General features: G+C 33.7%; 1 protein-coding gene across 8 annotated transcripts in view; it reads left to right on the forward strand.

Moving 5' to 3' along the window:
- The window catches only part of LOC110833876 (uncharacterized), a 332,060-nt gene that overhangs the window by 260,106 nt on the left and 48,041 nt on the right, over positions 1-23,913 (forward strand). The gene's annotated exons all lie outside the window — the stretch shown is intronic.

Below are 23,913 nucleotides of genomic sequence, written 5' to 3' on the forward strand. Positions count from 1 at the left end.
AAATAACATTGTTAATTTGAGATCTGTTATGTTAATAGTTACGAAATACAGGCCATTTTTCCTCTCATTTTATTATTTTAAGAACAAACTGTTTTAAGTTCATCCGCTCCCTCAAAAATATTTATATGTAAATAATGCGTGGATACAAGTTGGAATACATTTCCCTGTTGTATTCCATGAAACGTACAACTTTATAGGCTAAAATATATTCCATATGTTACGAACTCAAAACGTGACTTCAATGTGGATACTGCTGGCAGAGACAGTTTGTATGCCAGTGCATTTTCATTTTAGAAAGATAAAACTTTTTCGTTAAGGCTTGCATTATGAAACGGAAGTGTCCGTGCGAGCATCATATAGGACAGAAATTTGGTTCTTTTGTGGGAAATAATTGCATTCTTAAAATTTACATTGTTATATGAAATGAAGCCTGTATTTTCCAAAATATTTCGGCTTATATTTATATTAATTTTATAAAAAAATCAACATATTCATTTTATATAATGTACTGAGAATTATAGACACTACGAACTGTTTATCTTTCGATAACCGCAGTGAAAGCAGTAATGGGGGGGGGAGGTAGTTTGGTTTTATAACTTTTCAAAATACTTCTTATAGCCTAAACGTAGAAAAAACACTGACTTTATAATTAGTATACAATAATCTGTTCGCTTCCTTACGACAAATTTTTATCTAAACTTTTTAATATTTTACACCAAAACTTGTAAATTTTATCTAGCCCTGAGGCTTATAAGAAACACATTTAGGACAGCAAGGAAAGTCTCTAAATAAATTAATTATATTTATTTTATGGGTATAACCCAACATTGTCCGTAAATTAACGGTGATACAACGTTTAATGAATAACTCGTAGTCTGTCGTTTAATATCACAGCACTTTTGAGTGTCATCAGCTTGCTTCATCTCTTAGCATTAATCATTTCCACGATCTGAAACAGAAAAAGTCACATCTTCCATACATCTAGGCCTACTCAAATAATATAAAAAGCGCTGAAACCTCAGATAAAAAAGAAAATATTGTAGATTAGGCCTATTTATAGTGGATTTCATAGGCCAGGTTCACCCCCGCTCAAGAACTCAGTATTGCGAGCCAGGTATAGGCATAATTACAATTTTCAAAATGAAGACTCGCTTATTTAAGAAATTATTTTTAATCTATTTGAAATCATTAAATGTTCCTTTTTCCATTTGCATCTTAATACATCCTAGAAAGAATATCAATTGGTTTTAGCTGTGTTATTTAAAACTGACAGGAAATATTTGTCAAATACATGAGAAATTACTTGCGAGTAAATAAGTCTTTTATGGCTTCAGCTACTCATATTAAATATTTAGTACATTTCAAATATAATGTACGAATTAATCGTCTGAAAATAGTGCTGGAAGAAAGCTATAAATATAAACTCTATTGTTGAAAGAAAGTAAATCCAATAATTATAAATATTTTACAAAGATAATATTATTTTCATGCTGAGTTTAGAATTGTTTAACTTTTCACTTCACACAGACAGTGGCGGATAATTAAAGAACAATTAAAAGTAACTCAAAATTGAAGTTTTATAAATTACATTAACCAAATTTAGATGTCAAAAAAATTAAGAATCTGATTAAACGTGTATCGACTGAAAGGAAATCTCCGAATATTACTGAAAAATATATTTGTTTCGAAGGAAAAGTGTTTTAATAAAAGTGTTGGTCGAATAATTTATTTACAGAATCAGTATTCTTTCTTCTTGAGCACATTGTATAAAAATAATATATTTGTTCGTGCGATAGAACGTCATTATGTACTTTGTTGCACAGTGCTTCTGAATTTTTCAAACGGAAGGAAATCTGAAAACTTTGCATTTATTTTCTCTGCCCTGACTGTCAGTACGTCCATACTCAAAGCAGCGTTAATCTTATTTTATAGAATTAATGTAAGCGTTTCAGAACCATCTATTTACCAAACCATAAATGGAACTGCATTTGGGACTTTCGTAAACACTGAGAAGGCAAGTCTTCGTAACGCTTAAGATAATAGATTTTGGCATTCTTACATTCAGAGTCGTAAGAAAAGAGAATGCTCTCCAGTGGATTGGAATAAATATTCAAAGAAAAATCCTACAAACTTTCTGATGTCCTTTGTAGTTACATAAGCGATTAATACAGTCCTGTTTAAAATTTATTACTTTAGAAAGGAACACAAGGAGTTTAAGCCCTTAAGGTGCAGAAACTTCTGTTGCATGTTTTTTGACGTAAAATGTATTTTATCTGTAATTTGCTTAATTTCGTATTTCTTTTCATCTTGCCTTTGCAATCTCGATGACGATGATTTCCTTGCTGTTGAGTTCTACCAAGGACTGAGGTTGTCGTATCATGCTGATTGGATGGACCTGTGTAGCATAATAAGAGCGGTGACAGATTAGTATGGTTTATTGTGACTGACAAGGAAATGTACTTGGAAATAAATCTCCCTCGTGCCACTTTGCTCCACCCAAGTCCTACAAAGACTGACCTGAAATTGAACCTGTGTCCTTATGGTGAGAAGCCATTTAAATGGGACTATGTAAGAAGACTGCCCAACTGCTATCAAATTGAACAAATCAGTTGAATAAAAATTTTCTTGGATATTATCCATCGTCTAGTAAATATAAAACGTAAAACGACGTTTCGGAGATGGGACTCTATCTCCGTCTTCAGGTTCCTACACAGTTGGGCCCACTAGATAGAGCTAATCCCTATCTCCGGATAGAGTCCCATCTCCGAAACGTCGTTTTACGTTTTATATTTACTAGACGATGGATAATATCCAAGAAAATTTTTATTCAATTTACTCTTCACCATCGTCAAGAAGTTTTAGATTTGATGAACAAATCAGGTTTGAAATTATGTCACGCTGAACATGAGACGGCTTTCAAAAGTGACCAAACATGGACCAGCTCTACATAAAATAAGTATTGTCTGATTGATAGCTGTAAATTTCATGTCGCTTAAAAATTCAGAATAAGAAGCTTCTGAAATAACCATAATTTATTCATTGCTTGCAAAGTAAGTTTACTTTTCATGTATTAAATCAAAAAGCCTTTTCCATCTCATGATTCTGGAACCCTGCATATTGACAATTGTATCAGCAGTTTCTTAGTGCCTAACGTTATCGAAGTTTAAGCTACTTCTGCAGCGACAGAGTTTGTTTAGATCTGTTTTGCTAATGAACTCACAGGAAGGGCGAATGTAATTCGAAGAATATGGACTATCAAAACCTTTAAAAGTTAATAAAATATTAATTATTAAGTTATAAAACGAAAGCACAGCTTAATAATTCCCGTGCTTTCGCCAGAATTTGACATTAGACTTTTGCAAATTATGTCAGAAACGTCTGGGTTGCGTTTGTTCCTAGATCTTTGCATGGGCGGTAGTGTCGGATGGCTGTATGACGTAATCACCAAGGAGCCCTCAGATATTCCCGCACGTGGTTGCGAGCATAGTTTTGGATTCCCCACTCGGTGATTCCCCACACAGTCGTTTTCTGTAGCTGAAATACGTGTAGATCTTTATGATCAATTTATGTTATTGATGCCTGATTTTTACAAAAACTGGAATTTGTTGATAACTTTTGGTACGACTGTATACAGCTTCAATTTTAATCATAATCTGTTCAGCTGGGCGAAATGTCTCATGTGGTGAGACAGACATCGATGTTAATTCTCGTATTTTTGCAACCTTTAATTCTGTAACGAATACCTGTAAAATGATAACACTGGAATGCAGCACAGAAAACACTGTATTTAGGCCTACAACAAATTCACTCCTCTAGAAGGAAAGACACATTTATCAAGAATAAAATACTCACTGCCAAGTCATACCAATTCCTTTGCTTACACTTACAACATTCTATTTAGTTACTTATAATTTGCGAAGTACTGATTAAATATTATTGCCTAACCGGCTAAATATAGAGTTATTAAGTAATTAAATCATACCTAGTTGCCACTAGTCACTCCAACAAAAATTGACTGACTTTTTTATCTGTAAGCAATTTTCTTAATAGGAAAACTACGGCCTATTTATTAAGTAGACCTATAATAACTCCGACAAACAATAATGAAATTTATCTTGGTTCGTAAAATATAAATTACGTCTAAAACCTGTAACTGAGTATGTTACTCTGCAGTATATGGTATAGGCCTACATAGGAAACCAGTGAATTTGTTATTGGCAGTTCTGAGTTTTGTTAATATACACAGGCCCTCGTGTCGAAACACCGTACCCAAACGAAAATCAGTCTTTTACAGTGGAGTAGAATATTCTTGTCATCTCTTCCCGAGTCGTACCTAGTTTCTCAGCAAGTTCCTAAGCCTGACACCATCTTTTTCCGCCCACAATCAGCTTCAGACGAAGTTAAATACTGTTTCATATGGCCGATTATGAATTTTGTACACCTGTAAGTGGGGAGTTCATATTTTTAAACCTACCCTAACGTAAAAGAAATATGTAAATACGTATATATTTAGCCCTGCTTAATTATGTACATTGTTAGGTGTCTGTTTGTCTGTCTGCCCGTCCGTTAATCTGCTTTTCTTTTCTGAGCAATGCTTTGGACGCACTATATGAATATTAAAACTGTCTATTGTGGTTTCGGTCGGAAATTTGTAACCACCTACAAGACCACACGTGTTTATAATTCCGAAGATCATGACTGGCTTCTATACCAGTGTGAGAACTTCACATCACGAATATGTGTGTCAAAATTGTTTCTTCTCGCAATGATATTTATGTGCAGTGTGTAATATCGATAAAGCTCCTTATTTCTTAAATCGAAAATCATTTATTTTTTTGCAAAATTTGAGTCGATGCATTAGAGGAGAAACTCAGCTAATTTACATTTCTGAACAACTTTATCAAAATCGTTTTATCTCTCGTCGTATATTTTCGATGGGACACTGGAAGAAAATATTGAATCGAATACAGAATAATTCATAGGCTACTTGGAGAACATATTAAATAATAATGCTTATATTTGTACTCTAGACAAGATCATTAAGCTGACTTAAAGAAAACGCGAGGAGGTACAAATCGATTCCTTCTTAAGAACCAAAGTAACAACTAGCCAAGAAGACAAGTGAATCCCAGTCAAATCCAGAAATATTAAAACCACCGATCAGTACAACACGATGTTTACACTTGTCTAAATTATTTTTTTAATAGAAGAATAGTGATTTCCAAGAAGTAAGTTTATCACCTGCAGTTAATTCTGCCCACACACACATTCCTAAGAAATATCAAGCATAACTGTTTTAAGGCTTCATCTCTATGCAAATCTGCTGTTAAAAATTCGCCCATACGCATTTTTTATCACACCTCTTGCCAGAACGATACGCGGTGTATTACTCGAGGTAAAAATATGGCCATTTAAACGTGTTTCGGCCAACATAATTCTGCAATGCGCGGAGTAAACGTTTTCGTGAAATGCAAGTATATCGTTCTCAAGACCTCTGGTAATTTGATAACTGATACTTAAACAATTTAATAACTAATTGTTAATCTTGGGGAAGCCATCAGTTTTTATATTTCAACTGACTTAAATTATTGAGAAATGAATAAACCGCCATCTCCGTGGTTTCCGTCATAATTTGCAGAATTTCTTAAACCAGCGTCGCGGTCTGCACTGGGTAAAGGCAAAACGGAGTCTTTGGTTAAATAAATTTTGTCGACGTTTAAACATACGTAACGTAAAACTGAGAATTTGCCCAATTGTCAGGCCAAACACCAGCATTATTTGTTTCAGAAAAATCATCTTCAAAAATAGGAATATGAAACGCACCATATAATTTTAGTTTCCAACCTAGTGCGAACAAACTGTTCCTTCAAAGGCTTTCCAGTGTCACAGAATGTAACCACAGGGAAAAATCTAAACACAAGAACCTTCTTATCAGCAATAGGGAATGAGTACAAAACATCACACACTAATCATATCTGTCCTGTGGTTCTTGGCAGAAACGGTATGGAGGCTGGAGAATTCCTTCGCAATCCGACCCCTAACATTCCTAGTAACACATGTAAAACCACCACGAAAATATACCCTTCTTCAGCAAACTCCTTTGATGGTGAAATATTATGCAAGTTTCCAAAATTAACATCTTCAGCACAACTCCCTTAAGTTCCGGCTAAGAAACAGCTTTAAAGGACTTAGCAAATTCGTTGTTTGTGGACCGCTCCTGGAGGTCTATCATCCCAGAGGCTGGAGTCCAAATTTCAATGGAAGAACATAACTGAATTTTGCATAATTTTAAGCTGAGACATTAGAGAGGCATTATCACTATTAAGATGGGTGATATCTTTAATAATTTTGTTTACTGCGCCTAATTGTGTTGTAAGGTTAATTGTGTAGACCCAAATAAGAGTCTGTCTTGTTGGAGGCTCAGTTCTGGTGGTAAAACTATTTACGTCTCTGGAGAAACAGTTCTCTTTGGCAACTCCGACGAACAGATTCAAGCGAGTACTAGTCGAGTAAATTAGCTTCTATTGAAGCATACACGCTTCTAATATTATATTTAAGTTTGATCGAAATTTCTTGTACTAAATCGACATGAGAAATACGTCGTTTATACAAATTTATTTAATCTTAAAATATTTATTTTAAAACAAAATTTTGGACGTTATATCTCTTACATTAATGTAACGAGTAAGTAGTAAAAGTGTTCAAGTTCTACAGGAATATACAGCCTACTTCTTTTCTCAAAATAAAATATCAGTCTGCATACGATTATTAAAATTACTGTGATTTATTCGGTTTTAATTTTTATAATAACTGTTAGGGTTGTGTTTTAGAAATGTTTTTTGGCATAAATGGGAAAGAAAATGTTAATGGAATTGTGTAGTGAGATGATCAGGTGTGAAGTATAAGTACTTCACGCCAGTGCGCAAAAAATGTATTGCCATTTCTTTGGATTGTTTGAAAATTAAAATGCGTTATGTTCCTTCAATTGCTCTTCTCCGTACATTCAGGCTAACACAGTCTACAAAATTACGAATAAAATAGGTTACATTTTTGACAACCTCAAATCTAAAATATTTTATAAACCTTACTTCATGTGTTAGGTACTTGTAAAATAAATCGCTGAAACGAAGCATAGCCCTACGTGGGAGATCGGAGGTTCTTGAGGTGATAAAGATGCCTATGTTGATCATGAGAGCCTTAATGTCGTGTGGACGAAGTGCCTTCCTCCGAAACATTGGTATGAGGCTAAACGGCGTTATTACCCAGTAGTCCAGGATCACAAAACTTATATGATTGATTTACGTAACACCCAGTACTGGTTACATTTCAGGATTCTATATTACCGACTGTAATTATAAATGTCTTAGTAAATATTTGAAAGTTTGAGATCCTTTAAGTAGATGGCGACTTCAGCGCTCAACGAATGGGGTTTTGTTTATAATTTTTGATGTTATTTAACTATGCATAAAAACCTGTTCATGAAGCAAGCTCACACTAGCAAGCAAGCAAGCTCAAGCGATACAAAGAAAGACATGTTACGCTATTCATAGAAACGGGCGCTCATTCAACAGACGAGTTTTAACAAAGATGCTCATTTCCATGACAGCCGGGTTGCTGTAGTGTCATTAGTCTTCATGGATATGCTCTATGGTCAGAATGGATGTCATCTGCAGATTAAGGGCGCGGTTGGGAGAGGCAGTGCAGGGCCGGACCCTGCCCTGACTTGCTGCTCAAGTTTAGCTTCTTTACCTACCAGGTGGTTACAAATACATTTAACCTAAATATATTAGTGCGTCACGGCAAGCAACAATTCTGAGCGCCTACAAGTACGTTGTGCAAGATGTGCAAAGTCTTCGGTTAGAAATTCAATAGTCTCTTAATAGTTACTGCATTCTTATATCATGGGTCAAAAATCAGTTCTGAAAATACTCATCTGAAAACTCTAAAGTGTACAAAAATCATATTTCAAGAATTAAAGAAAATTGCTTAATAAATAAGCACATTTAAATTTATTAAGTTATGAATAAACTATAATTAGTGCAAGAACTGTTAGCAATGACTTTGGGTACTATATAACCAGATAATGTAAATAATTTAGTACAATAATAGGAGACAAATTATGAATCATAATTACATGAAGTAATTTGAAAATCGTCTTAAAGACTGCTTCCTACATGAATTTGAATATCTGCAGTATAATGATAGGCAATTTTGTTTGATAGTTATTTTTGTTATTATACATATAAATGTACAACATAATTATGGATAAGTTTCGATTTTATCAACATAACATATTATAATAAATCAAAATTCAAGACTTTACTAAATATTTCTCAAGGATATAATATTTTAGAATGTCAAATAATTTGTTTTATTTACATTCTTCGCAGTTTTGTATTGGTAAACTATTTTTATACGATATTTACCTCCAAAGATCTCTTCAAATGTAATAATGTTTGTTACTTGTCACAGAACGATGATCCACAGCAACACAAGATACATATTTTTAATTTTAATATACTTAAATTACGATATAGTAAACAGCCAAAAAATTTATAATACAATTATAATAATTATGTAAAACATATAGTGGAGCAATATTTTTGAGCGCGAAAGGAACGTAGTGTCCATGTTCTACATTCATTTTTAAACACCTGGTACTCTACGCAATTTATCCAACAGATAGCCACTGCAAGTAGGCAGATGAAAACTGAGTGTAGGGGGGAGGCCGAACAAAGTATTTTTCCTTCACTCTTGCTGACTAATGCTACCTCTCTTAGCAAAGCCAAGCATATTTCAATTTTTTTCCCTAAAATTACTTAAAGGAAGAATCTTTGCACATTGGTTGTAATTTCAGTTTAACCTCTTTTGCATTTAGAGTGCAGGGTACTTTGATACGCAGTAGCACAGATCAAGACTCCACGTAGCAAATTAAAATATACCCAGGATTGATTTACACTAAAACATTTAGTTAACATTCATAAAAGGTTTATGATTTGCTGCATAAATGTACGTTTTTAGTTGTCTCGTAGACAAATATGACAGTTTCTGCAGAAATACTACACTGAATATTCCGAATTTTGTAAGATGTCGTTTTATATTTCTGATAATGTTTATCGAAATTCTTGCTTAATATATTTTCATTTCTGCAAAGAAATTTACGCCATTACTGCCATGAGTAATTGTACATGTTTATTTTCATTTGTGTGATTGTCATAAACAACAACTATTGCATGAATCTGAACGTGTTTGAAAAAACTGTATAGAGATCACTCCATTTGGTGCAACCAAATTTGAATTTTTCTTGACTCCGTAAAACACAAATGCTGACAAAATTATCATGTTAATTTTGAAGATAGGTACAATAACAGCGTATTTTGGAATAGAGATATTGCATTTTGAAAAATTATAAATCTAGAAAAACAACATTTTGCTTTTCTCGTTTTATTTTAAATTTTATGAAAATAATAATAAGATTTCTTGATATTGTATAGGCCTGTTTTTAAATTTCAAAGCAATTGGCGGAATTGTGTAACTATTAATATGGAGTCGGTTAAGACGGACAGCGAAGATAACTGAAAATAATCTATGCCTGCACCACAGAAGATAAATTTACTTTTTATTTTGACTGTGGCTTTCGATATAAAGAATATTTCGGACTTTACTATAGTACATTGCAATTCATTTTGCCATTTAACGACTGTGCTAAATAATTTTCCTTTATTAATCTCAAAATAATTGAAACACAAATTACTTATTTCGCTGAAAAACACAATAAAACGAGTAAAATTAAGTAATACTGTAACGAAGCATTTCCTAACACGCCAAATAAATCCTGCAGCCTTTAAAGAATAGAAACAAATGAAGTACAAACAGATTAGACGATACAATTTAAACACGTATGAGCGACCGAACTGAAGATGTACGAAATATTTCTTGTTATCTTAGTTTCTTAATTATGTCTTATGTTGGGAGTTAGTACTTGCTGAATCTCGTTTCTTGCGTTTTAATTTATACTTATTTCTCGTTTTTTCTTCGGAGAAAAGGAGCCTGAAGGTCGATTATTTCTTGAAGATTTAATCAGCAGACGCTTCTCAATGTTATTATTTTTAAATGTTGGGTTTTCCAAACATATAATTAGTTCTAATAATTATTTATTGCCATTTAAATTATCAATGAAGTGGGGAATTTATTTATATGTTCTTATACAGTGTCTGTTCCGGGTGTTGTTATTATATAAGTTTCCCAAAACATGAAGTACGTATGTTGTATTTTTATCTCCAATATTGTGTCACTCTTATAGTTGTAAATTTCCTCTCACCTCTTCAAGCTGCAGGTTGTACAAATAATTCAGTTGTGTGTATTCATGCATCGTGCATGAAATAAACTTCAGCATGGTTCAAATCTATTCAAAATAAATAAATACCAGACACAAATTTTACAAATGGAGATCTTAAGATAGGTTTCGTAGGCGACGACAGTTAAAGATATAATTAAAGAATTTTACTTTTGAACATCTTCCATCATAAATGCATTTCCACGATTTCCTGCAAATAAATAAGAATGCATAATAAAGTAAAATACACAAAATAATATGAAAAGGCGTTGTAGTCTAGTTTCAATACCCTGGTATAATTCTGCCTGCTATTATCATCAAGTATATATTAAATCTTGTCCGTCTAATCACAATAATTCTTATTAAATATTAAAATATTATAATAATTAACATTTAAAATATTAAATGTTGTTCTTTATCGAAATATTCGATTTACATTAGACCATCATTTTTCATGTTTCACGACATGTTTCAGTTCCTAAAAGAACCATCCTCAGGTGTATATAATTATATAAAGCTTCAAAACGATAAATATTAATTCAAATACAATTTTCATACATTATGCTAGCGTACATGTTTATCAGATTTTTACCAGATATCAAGTAAAATCAACTTCTTTCATTGAGACGTTGGATCTCGCATGAAATATAATTCTCCAAATGGCTCCAAGCGAAATACAAAACTCTTACCAAACGACATGAGAATTAGATTACTAAACGTGGCAAAGATTAATACGACCAGCAGTTCTTTTTTCAGAGGAAATGCCATTGATCATGACACTGACTTCCTGCTGTGTGGAATTTGCATCTGCTTGTCCTGTGAGACTTTTCTGAATGCGATAATGCTTTATGACATTTGGTCACTATTTAGTGGTCGACCACTGGCCATTTTGTGACTTCCGTTTGTAGTTCTATCAAGGTGTTGAATTCCAAGAAAATTATCTATTTAAATGCAATATAAGACGTAAGTATTTTAGTAAATTTTGAAACAAATAACAGTGTTGATTAGTTAAAAGATTAGCTACTATTAGTGTTTCCTAAAACTACCTTGGCAGTAATCTTTCAACAACAACAAAATGAAGACCCACCCACCAAGAGGATAAGACTAAAATATTAAGTATTTTTAGTGATTAATTGTTGTGATTTTTTCTGTACGAACTGGATATTTTAGCATTATTTAGATGTGCTTTGGCCTCAAATTGTTAATAATGCATTACGGTCACTATCCGTCAAGGTCACATGAATACTTCTGCCTAAAAGATGCATGTTAACCACGAAGACAGTAGAGATTAAATTAAATATTCGAAAATCCTGTTTATATTTTAAGAGTTGTGTATATTAATGTACGCAAGAAATAATAATCATTTGTCACTGCTATATAACAATTTGTTCTGAAAGTAACTCCCTGTGAACTGTCGAACATTCGTCGGTGTTCGAAGTCCTGCATAGCTTCCAACCTCATTCCAGTAGCAAGTTCTCGTCTTCTTGGAGAGTGAAAGTGGGTGTGGCTATTTACCTCCGTCTAGAATGCAACTTACTTTCACCACTACGTTTTTTAGGGTCTTCATTCCTGTATTCGCAGACAGAAATATGTGTAGATGTGATAGAGTTTATAAAGATGTGCGATGTGAGATTCTCACGGTGGTAGCCATGCCGATGTCAATCTTCTGGGTTGAAATGCTGTGTGAATTTGTGAATATGTACCAGCGTTTTAATGGAAAATACTGCCTCCGTCTTGAGGTCTAAACTATCCTCCTGAATCGTTGGTACTTACCTAAACGTCCACAATGCGTTAAACTCAGAACACCAGCATTCACATTTTTTAACTATGTGACACCACCGAACTTAATGAAGTTTATTTTAATAAGTTACACAAATAATTAATTACTATATTTATTAATGGGTAATTTTTCTGTAACAGGTATAGCCCATAGTTAATTTCGCAGATCAGTGTTGTAGTTCAGAAAGAAAAATAAAGATTTATTCAGTGAGTTCTCCGCCAGGATATGGAAAATAAAATATATTACAATGTGGTGAGTTGTCGTACTTTTTAAGTTTCGATCTCAAGCCCATTGAGCTCCAGGAGTTTTTTTGCCAAATCATTCATTTCCGTTTTGACATCTTAAAATGTGCATCTACATGCAAGGACAAACTGTCCCACAAACCACTGCAGGACATTTAATACTTTACTATCTCTATAAGCTCAGCGTTCCGTATAGAGAGTCTTTGATTTCCGAACAGAAGGTTCTGCACTGATATCTTTAAGCGTTGCAAATGTTGGCAAACCAGTATTTGACGTCCGACAACTGTCCTTAGTTGCATCCGTTGTCTGCCGTGTTGAAAATCGTCCTTCTCATTACTCGCTGTTCCTGAATCTATGGCGCATTCAATTCTGACGTAATCAGATTGCGTGTTGTTCACTACATGTCTTCTTTACTGGGGCGGAATTATTCTTCTGTCAGAAAGAACCAGGAATTTGTGGCTTATTCTCGTATAATATTCTAATTGCCGCATTTATATACCTGTCTGCATGTGAAATATAAGTCAGACTTCAAAGTGAAACAACACAACCGCTTTTTAGAGTACAGTAACTCTGGAGCTTATTCAACATTGTACTATCGAATGGTGATTTTTAAGATTTCCATTAATTTTAGAGACAAAATACTTCCTTACAGACACGTGTTGGACGGTTTTACCTGGTCTTCGCATTTATATTTAAAGAACTGTTATGCCCAATTTTCTACAAAATATTTGTCTAAAATTATAATTGTATTTATTAACGTAAATCCACAAGTTAAGGAAATCGGGCTTATATTAGACCTGCCTTTGATGTATTCTTCGTTTTCTCGTAATTATTTTTCTTTTGTAATGTAATAAACTGAAATCAAACAATATTATTTTAGGCGTCCGTGCAGACAATACATTCACAATTGCAAGACAATGTGACACCCCACACTCGTCTTCCTCTGTATGAGTCCATTGTCTTGTTACACCGACCTGCGCTGTCCAGCTGCTAATGAGCTGATTCATTGCTTATCGCTCTGTGTGATTGTCTTATTTCTCTTAAATGGTGTGTGTGGTAGGCAATTATTCAAACATTCCTGAATTTGAGGGAGTGAATTTTAGATTCGCGGTTTTTTAAATTTCTTACTAGAGGGAGAGGTGTGACTCCGGCCGCTTTATCCTCGAGAAAATGGCCCAGGCATAAATTTAATTGTAGGCGGGGTGGTCTTCATAGTAAGTTGCCCTGCTGGGAATCGAACCCCGATAGTCCATGGAATTAGAAAATTGCTAACCACCAACAGATCCATACGCGTATTTCATTATGACTAGTGCATTTTCAGTTCTTGATACTCACACGATAGCAAATTTGTAAAATTTCGTTGACATACGATGTTGCTCACTCCCAAAAATGTTTGTCACTCCTACGTGCAGCTGTTTTACTTAGAACGATATTTTTCTTCTGGGTTTTGGCGCTGTGTAGACTCGTGGGTAGATGCTAAAATTTCGAAGTTACTTTGTGCCTCCAACTTCAGGGCTGAAGTAGCAATGCTGGGAATTGCAGGGGTTTATAGAGGACGGGAGGAGTGAGGGACAAGGCTATTCTACTTTTTCTGAAACTCTGTCAATACTCAGATTATTATGCCAGAAGAATGTTTCACCGATCACTTTTAAACAAAGTTTCTTGTTTCCTATTTTATAAAACTTTATGTGAATTGTATTAAATTATTGAAACAATTAAAAGCCATATCTGTCTGTCATTTCTCAAACATTATCTCGGAAACTACAGAATTTAACTTTATTAAATTAATGCATTTTTGTACTAAAATAATTTTTTTTAGAACTTCAGTTTTGTCAGTGTCTGACAATTGTAAACATTAAATAACGTTAGGAGACGAATTGTGATCTCGTGACTTAGTGTGTCCTTTTATGTGGTTATCAGGAGGAGGAACGTATCACCTTCTACACACAATTCAACACGGCGTCACAGTCAAGAATACTACGAACGGAATATAAATATTATTTTGCCTCGATTCAAATACTATTTTCAAACGATTTATATATATTGATTAAGCCTGTGATGGGCTTTGGGGTAATAAAGTTTGTTAAGAAATGTAAGCTTTTGTGGAATTTTCCACAGTAACATTTCGGTCTCACTGCTAGTAATTGTATATTGGTCTTTTGACAGCAACGGAGGGAATTAGATTGGCTGTTTGCTGCAATAAGAATAAAGGTTCTGTTACGTTGTTTGGCACTACGTATTATAAATCTTCCTTACCAAAACTATGTCTCAACCTCTCTGAGGATTACTCAGACGTTTAAGTACTTTGGATCTTCAATAAAATATCAACAAATTAATTGAAATATGAACATGACAGTGGAATATAATTAGCAGGTAGAACATTACGTATTTCCGACTGGCAAGGAGGCTCTACTGCGTCAAGCCAGTGAACTTGCAATCCATTATAAATTGCAGCTGTATGTACGCTGGTTCTGGCATTTATGTAACTGCACGCGTAGTCGTATGGGATTTAGAGATTCGTGTGAAATGCAAGTCGGTGTCAAAACATTACAATAATATACTTGGGTACATCAAATATATTTGTTAAATGCACTTGGAAAGTAATGCTAGTTTCATTTTATTTTTTATTAATTAAGTATAAATATATTAATTTCCAACTCTCTTGTGTAATATCAAATGGGGCAGCAATTTTATTAGAATTCGATGACATGAATTTATTTATTATCGAAAAATACTGGGTTGGCAAATTATCCATATTAGTTGATGAATAATTTATTAATAAACTTGTCCTGTTCTTTGGCAGGGACAATGTAGGGTGTGAATGGAAAGGCAGTCAACTACGTTTAGCAAAGTGATACTACGGAAGTTAAAATGATCAGTTATCGGCAACTATTTTGCCGTTGTTTTCTTCAGTAGTTTCACTTATAATTCTAAACTATATTTGTGCCACTATTGCTCCAACAAAACAATCAATTGCATTTTTATATATTTCGCTGCCATCTAATGCCCGGTGCTCACAACTCCTGTGTCATCTACCTACATAAAATAAGAAAACGCTTATCCTGAACGCCATGATTTCCTCATTCTTCTTGTATGAGGGTATTTATATTGTAGATAATCTATAGTAGCGAAACTGAACTCGCAGTACTTACTTTACTGCGTGTTTCATTTAAATAGTTTGTCTTCTTGCAAAGTGGGTAACGTTCCTTTAGTTCGTGTCACTCCAAGCATGTGATTACATACGGAAAATTACATATTAATTAATTAATTAATTCTTTTTTTCAAATAGGATCTGCAGTTTAGTATGTGTTCTGCAAATAATTTTCTCTATCTGAAAGCGTGATTATTTCTGTGTTTTAAATGTCGGTTGTACTATTGTTCTTAGCGTTATTATCATAAACTAAAATATATCCGCGATAGCCGATTAATCCTCTGAAGCAAAAGCTAATCTAAGTAATACTTAATAATCTTGCCGATACTACAAATATATAAAACATCTCCATCGCAAAAATCAAATAATTAATGTCGTTTAAGGAAACAGTCGCTGTTTAGTCCGAAAATCACATGAAACCCGTAGGCTACGTAAAGGAAAATGAATGAAATTCAAAATCCTTTTCAAATTCTGTGCGCTATATTAAACAACAATATTTAACGAAATTTTTCGGTAGATGCCAGCGTTTCGGAGAAACACTTCTCCGAAATGTTGGCGTCTACTGCTCCATCCGCAAGGCACCTATCTGAATAAGTTTCCCATATTTTTCTCAGTTTCTACTATCGAATTCGAATATTTTAACCTCACATGGATCGCTGGTCATTCGTTTCCTTTCAAATAGCCGAAGACGAACGTATTCTCTCCCTTGACACAGCGTTACGTAACCAAGAAATCGGTCGTACTGGACTCAAACACGTACAACAATCTTGATTGTAAATATTCCTGTCACTGATGACTCTCCTAAAATACAGCTTCTCTAATTTTTAAACCATCTTTTTTTCTCATTGCTGCCTGTGGACACTTCTCTTACTTGACATGGTGACAGCGCGGCTCAAAGCAAAGCACGTGTCTCAACAGTTCCCATTTACTAATGTAGTGCAGATAACAGCTTATATGTAACATAAGAATATAACATATAAGAGTAATGTAGGCCTATATTATAATTCAGCTTGTTGTAGCTCTGTATTTTAATTAGGCCTACATACAAATTTACTGGGATATTATGCTGTTTATTTTATACAGCTTTATTACGAATATCTATGTGGGCTTATTGTATCATACTTGCATTAAAGTTATTGCTGTAATATTTAAATAATATTATTCCAGATAAATTCTGAATCTCTATTTTCCATGTAGACTTTTTCCCATATACTTAGTTAAACATTAAATGCTACTACATAAATGTTGAAATAATCCTTTTATAGACGTGAGTGATTTGAATATAATTTTAATATAAACAATATTATATATAGGTGATAGCAAATCGTGAAATTTGGTTAGATTGCAGGTTCTTACGGCTGTATGAAGATACCAGCATTCTGAAATATGATGGAGCTAGTAAGCACCTATGAAACGTCTGTGAACTTCTACGAGACTCCCAGAAAGCTGGTATCTTCATGCCTTGCCTCTGAACAAACGTATTCTATAAAATGATATGTTAACCTGCTAGAATCATCAATTTATTACTCCTGCAACAAATACCATAAATGTGTACGGCTATTAATTGTTAACGTTTGGTAGAAATGTTATTCTTGCCTGTTGCGTTATATGATTGTTTATACTCTACTCATATGTATGTGCGAATAAATGTAAATATCCTTTGCGTTCTCACGAGAATTGATGGATTATTCGTGTTGTGTTACTGATATAAAACTGTAAACTTTATTCATGATGAATCGATGGGATTCTCATGTTCTTATTCCACGAGTGGTTTTTTTTTATATGCTAATTTGGTTGAACTGCAAGTTGAATGTACGGAGATTGACCTCTGAATTTAAATTACAAGACCAATTTTATGTCAGTTATTACTTTATTAAGACTTTTCTTGCGTAATTTGAAAGGTTACTGATATTATTTCAGTTCTGGTACAAATGCAAATTTGAAATGAACCTATTAACTATCCTAAATTTATTATTTTCTCTGGTTTTCCTATTTACAAACTTCAATAAAGTATGCAGAAACTATATTTTGATTCCATTCTATAAATGCATTCGTCTTTTAATGTTATCCGTTTTATGTACATGACAAATATCAATATTTTGGTCACATATCGAGCATATTTATATATAAATTAATAATTACCACAACAAAAATGTTTCTCAATATTTGTAAGTTTTCTTCAGACTTGTAAAGTAATTTCAGTTCATTATAGAGTCATCATATTTTTCGCTCTACGAACATAAAAATAATACGACTTTCTATGAAAATCATGCAGAAAATCTTAATTTTTTCATATTTCTTTAATTATTTTCCATGAAGAAACCAAACTTTGTTACAGGTTATTACAATCTAACTTTATTATTTACCCTTTAACTCGACACCTAAATAATATTTGTATCAGGTGAACGTAGTGGGTAGCATAGTCATGTTTTCCTTAAACCGATTAACTAGTCGAACATTTTACTCTCAAATGGATTTAATTTAGGATCCGGATTCACATTTAGTAACTGGCCCTCTCAATTTATAATTTCAAGGAAGCACGCGGAGGATATTGTTAAATCTAAAAGAAATAACAAAATTTTGGACAAAATGTTTTCTATCTAAGGGCTACAAAACCCCTCCTGGCAATATTTTTCAAAACTAATAGCCAGTTTGTCACCTTTAATAATACTTATCCTTAAAAATTACCATAATGCTGAAATATAAATTTATTAAAATGTGAAGAAATTACTATTTTATATTTTCTCCACCAACTTTTATTCGACATAATTTTTACCTAGAAGTCAAAATCAATTTAAAATCAAGATAAACTGAAGTTAAAGTCAGAAGCATACGTGGCACATTCACGCAAAGCAGCAGACGAGATAAGTATCTGGATGTTCTTCAATTATTATTATTAGAAGCTAAGAAAATAAATGAGCTATTGATAACTGGTAACAAATTAATAAATATATTTCTGTCTTCTGGGTTGTTGCGGCGTGTAGTCTGGTAGAAGTTTACCGACGTTTCAGAGGTTCTTGCTGCCCCCATCATCCGGACGATCGCCCTGATTATGGAGACAGCAAGAACCTCGGAAACGTTTGTATGCTTTTACCAGACTACACAGCACAACAACCCAGGAAACAGCCATATTCGGACTCACCGCTGTGAAAACCTCAAATCCTACAAATTAATAGATAAATTTGTTAGTGTGATCACAGGCGTTGTCAAGTCAGATGTGGCCCGCGAGCCAGCAGTTTGTCCATCATGACGTAGGCTATTCACAATCACTTCGAACTCGTCCAGGTCTGTCATTGGATGAAAACAGACCGGAGGTTTTCGTTCCATTTCACAGTGGCGTGAAGTATGCAGACGTTTATGAGCATGCAAAAACGCTGCAGTACGAGTTTTGACGGGCGATCACTGTATTCATGAACAACTTAATTGATCATAAAACTTTGTACCCTTATGTTCCGCAGTTTAAACGCGACAGTTGTCATAACAGTTATAAACTTTTCATACTTGACATCTTCGTTGTCAGATTTTTAGTCAGAATAAGTTTTAGCCTTACGACTTCTGTAGAAATACATAGGTACACTATACGAACAGAAAAACTTTCATAGCTTCTCTAATTCATTTTTATTTTTTTATAATTGAGTACTTTATCTCTAATATTTATATCTCCTAGCATTGTTTATTCTTAAAAAAGACTGACAGATTTTTATCATTGTGTAAACTAAATGGCAAAATATTATTTTAAAATTAAATCATTAGGAGTTTTGGTAACTATAAAAAAGTTAAAATTCTTGAATGACTGCTGAACGATAAAGTAATTTGTCAGAATGTTTGGCTGTTCAGTTTCAAATTTCAAACGTTTTTCACACCACTTACCTTCTTTTAAAAGCTGTAATATAATGGTTATCGGTACATCGTGTCGTTGATATCCCTGAGCCTAACCCCTGGAAAGAGACAAGTCGCACTTTTCCACAATTTCGCCAAGAAAATACCAGAATAGCAACATAGGAAAGGTCTTTATCACTCTTAATTCCTTATTCTCAATCACTGTAAACATTTCGAACTCGTTCTAATCGATAATTAGCAAAATATTCTGATATATCACCGCAAAATAAGAATGGAATATCCTGTTACACACTCAGAACTACAAATTTTGTTTGACACGTCTTGAGCTAAACAAGGTAATTTCCAGGTTAGAAAAAAAAAATGGGTGTGTTTGCGAATGTGTGTGCGTGCGTGCATCAGATTTTTTAACTTAGTTTAAACATCACAACATTCTTCAACTGTACTTCATTACTCCATTTTATCAGCACCACCCGCTTTGCAACTCTAAGAGCTGTTACATTAACACTATTGAAGAAAACGATCCTACAATGATGTCTGTGCGATATAAAAGATGTTCGAAAAGTTCTTTTTTAAATTGAATACGCAGTTGCTCTACAACTTAAATCCGTAATACATAGCTTTTAATAAAACATATAATTTAACCCCTTTCAGTAACGTACCCAGTACATCCAAAGCCGTGCGTTTTGTTGCCACGTGCTTGTGTGTCAGGTATTAGGAAAATTGTAAACAGAATCCAGACGTAAACTAAGAACAATTAATCCAGTCATTGGACATTGAGTTTCTGGAGATTTTAGAGCTTCTTGTTCAACAGTGAACTGATTTGTTACAAACACCTTTCTTGATAAATGTCTTGTTAAAGACTGTTTTTGCAAGACATTTCACTCACGAAAATTCCAGGAACTTTGAGGCATATGTCCTTGTGCCAGCTCCCCTCGCTGACTACGGCTCCTGCTTCTTCATTTGAATATTTCCTTGTACTCTGATTTAGTAGGCAGAGCTCCTTTCTGGTCTAGTTCTTTTTTCTTTAGAGGAATATCCAGTTGATAAAGAGATACAATAATCACCATTGTTCTCTTAGAGGAAGTGGTCTTACGCGTAGTTCCTCATTGCGCAGAAGACAACACCGTCTCAGTAGATACTGTTATTCATAACGTCCTTATTTTGAGTTCTAACGTCGTTTATGTAGGCCTAAAATATTACCGGACAGGCGTGGTCATCTGTAGCTCTTGGTAGAATTGCACCTAAAGATTTAGACTTGGCGAAAGCTTGGTCAGGTATGTCATTTAGATTCTGCTTAAAATGTCGGACGAACAAAATTCTTTGGCTGTTTGGAGGCATGCTTCCAAAAATATTTCGAGAATGTGAAACTTTTGAAATTGCTGAGTTATTCTTCAACCACGCGGTTTGTAAGAAAATTAATTTAGGCCTAGTACGTTGGTACACAATAAATGTCATACAAGTAACTGGGAACATATGTGTGCAGTGGGATTATAAACGTAGTAGAATAATAAAAATTTTCTTGTAAATGTCTCAAATATTTGAGTCACTCAATGAGAGCGAAACAAATTCATTCTTCTCGTCCTATGAAAACATTACTTTTAGCCCATGTATATAAGTCTTCGAAGCACAGGGTAGTATAGGACATGATTTGAGCGGTATTTGATTCCTGAGTATGTGGGCATATATGATGTTATATAACGTTTCATAAGCCAGCTTATTTCGATTTCAGAGGCTTACAGTATCTTCATATTAACACAATTAATTCATCAATTTTTGGCCTGCTATTTTTATTTCTATAAGAAGTCATAATGTTGCCGCAATTTATAACAGTGAAGAGAGAAGCAGAAACATTGTAGGTTATATTAAAACAGCGTCATAACACATGTCATTAATTAAAATTACTGTTAAACTTTTAACGGGCGTAATGTAAGTCTCAAAAGGAAGATGAAGAGTGTCTTGAAGGTTAGTAAAATTAAAAAATAATATTAGTGACTTATGAATAACACCAGGGCAATAGTCTTTAAATACATTTTTCTCATATAATATGTAATGCATATTATGAAACAGGATTACATAAAATATGATGTGTTTGTTTATTTGTCATATACCAACTTCAGATGGCAGAGAATGACTACATAATTTTGTGTACATTCTCTACCTTACTATGCTTATTTAAAACTAACATTAAGAATAGGCTTAGATTAACGGCACGTAACATTTTTTGTTAATACGTCATCCACCATAGCAAATAACGTCTTAGAATATTTTTTTAAGTTTTTTGCTTACAAACACGTGCTTTATTACAATAATATCATATAATAACTATTATATTTATTTTTTCAAACTGCTTAAGCAACAGAACATTACAAACAGAAACTTCCAAATGGAGATTATTCTCTGATAATCTATATCAGATGCACTTTACAAAGCAATAAATTCGAGAATATTTTCTGTATAGTACTATTCAAGTATCCACCTTACAAGTTGGTGTTACAGTCATGTTAACGTTACTGATGACCGGGAGATGTGTTGACATCCAGTCTTACACTATTTATAATAATTTTAATTAAAATTGCTCAGTTAGATGTGTTTGAACCTAAAATAGGTGATTGAGATGTTTTCGTATCTCTGTAGTAGAGTTTTCAAGAAGGAACACTAAATATGATAAATATTTCAGAACGTATGATGAATTACATAAACAAAAATAGTAAATTTCTTCAGTTTAAGTATGCTATATACTCTTAAAAATATAGAATGATTTCTGTACACTATAAAGCAACAATTTCACAAACTAAGCAACATTTTTGTAAACAAAAATTCCTTAATCATAATTAATAATTATTGTTGTTGCTGTTTTTATTCGGTTAATGCCAGTCAATATGTTAGTGTAATGTCTGAAATAACAACATCATTCATGATAAATTTTAAGTTTAACTACGTAATTATAAATTATCAATAATCAAAATCATCCAGTCACCTCAAAATTAGTAACGATACCAGTAAACGAAAAATAACTGACATATTCATAACATCCTGGATTATATAGACGCCATTTCGAGAATTTCGCATAGAAACCTTTCTCTCAAATATGACATCAGATGACAACATTTTGGCCTGGAGGGGCGTGACCATTGTCCAGGTCTGAATCATGAATGACGTTAGAGCGATGGAACTATGAAGGTGGATGAAATTTAGAGACAAAAAAAACTACCAGTCTACTCCGGGGTCCGGAGATGATAGATATTGTTTAATTAATGTTTTATTTTTTAAAACAAACTGAGCCAGTGACAGTCGCACTGGAAGAATAATCTTAGGCCTACACCTGCTTAATTACGTGCATACAATGTGGGACTATCTCCATGCCTTTTCAGGTAACAGCTTCTTGTATTCCCATATCTCTATCAATTTTGGTGTGTCTGTTGGCACCACTGCTTCTCGGTTTGTCAACAGTTTTCTTCAGCATCAAATATGTTTTTTATTCAAACTATTAAATTACTCAGATAAATTTCGTGCAGAACAAAAAATAAATTAATATTGAACAGACCTGTAACCTAAAAGATAATTTTGTGAGATAATTTAATAACTGTCGGGCTAAAATTAAGCTGCCCTTAGATAGCGATGAATCATGGTCCTGATGATGGAGGCAGAAAGGACCTCTGAAACGTTTGTAAACTTCTAACAGACTACACGGTGCTACAACGCAAAAGACATCCATCTTCGGACTCACCGCCGTGAAAACCTTAAATCCTTATCTGCTTTTACTTCAAGACCAGCCAAATTTCGGATCATAAATAAGGCCCCAAATTTAATACCGAAAATATAACAATGTACTGTTTGGTCACGGCTGTCGGACACCTCGTGGGGCTGTGATATTTGAGTACGGAGCAATAGGGGAATGATTATTAGCAGGGGAAACCAAATAATTTTAAGTAACACCTGCTCAATTGAAATTTTTATCACATAAGAACACACTTGAAGTCAAGATGTACAATGGGAAGCTGGGGATGTTACCTTAATGGAAGATTATTCACACAGAAGACAGCAGAAGGAACAATAAATTACGTAATTAAATGAACTTAAGGAAGTGTATTCTTTACTTAATATTGTTAGGATAATAAACTCAATTAAGTTGGGACAAGCAGGACATGTGTAATGCATGGGAAATTATATATAATGCTCTTTCTAGTCAGTCCGCTTAAGATACCTGAGTGTAAGTGGGAAGAAAGGTTTTAAATGAATCTTTAAAAATCTGGTGTACGAGTGCGCCAATTGCATACATCTGGCACAGTATAATAATCTGATGCTTTCTTGCGTAAAGACGAAAACACAGTCTTGGTTATTGTAAATGATGAAGGTTTCTTTATATATATCAATAAAAACGGAGACACTGTTGCTTGTTTTCTCCTTATTATAAGTTAAAAGAAACTCATATTTTGTACGTAACATTTAGTTGTAACGTAATAGCACTTCGACATGCCTCAATTACCTTACATTCTCTGTTAGTATTTAAGCAGTAATGAACTTCATATAATTCGTAATATGAATCTACAAATCTCCTGACTTG

The sequence above is a fragment of the Zootermopsis nevadensis genome, unplaced genomic scaffold (assembly GCF_977971745.1).
Source record: "Zootermopsis nevadensis isolate Lab colony 2312 unplaced genomic scaffold, Znev_1.0 Znev_ptg000008l, whole genome shotgun sequence".
Taxonomy (NCBI): Eukaryota; Metazoa; Arthropoda; class Insecta; order Blattodea; family Termopsidae; genus Zootermopsis; species Zootermopsis nevadensis.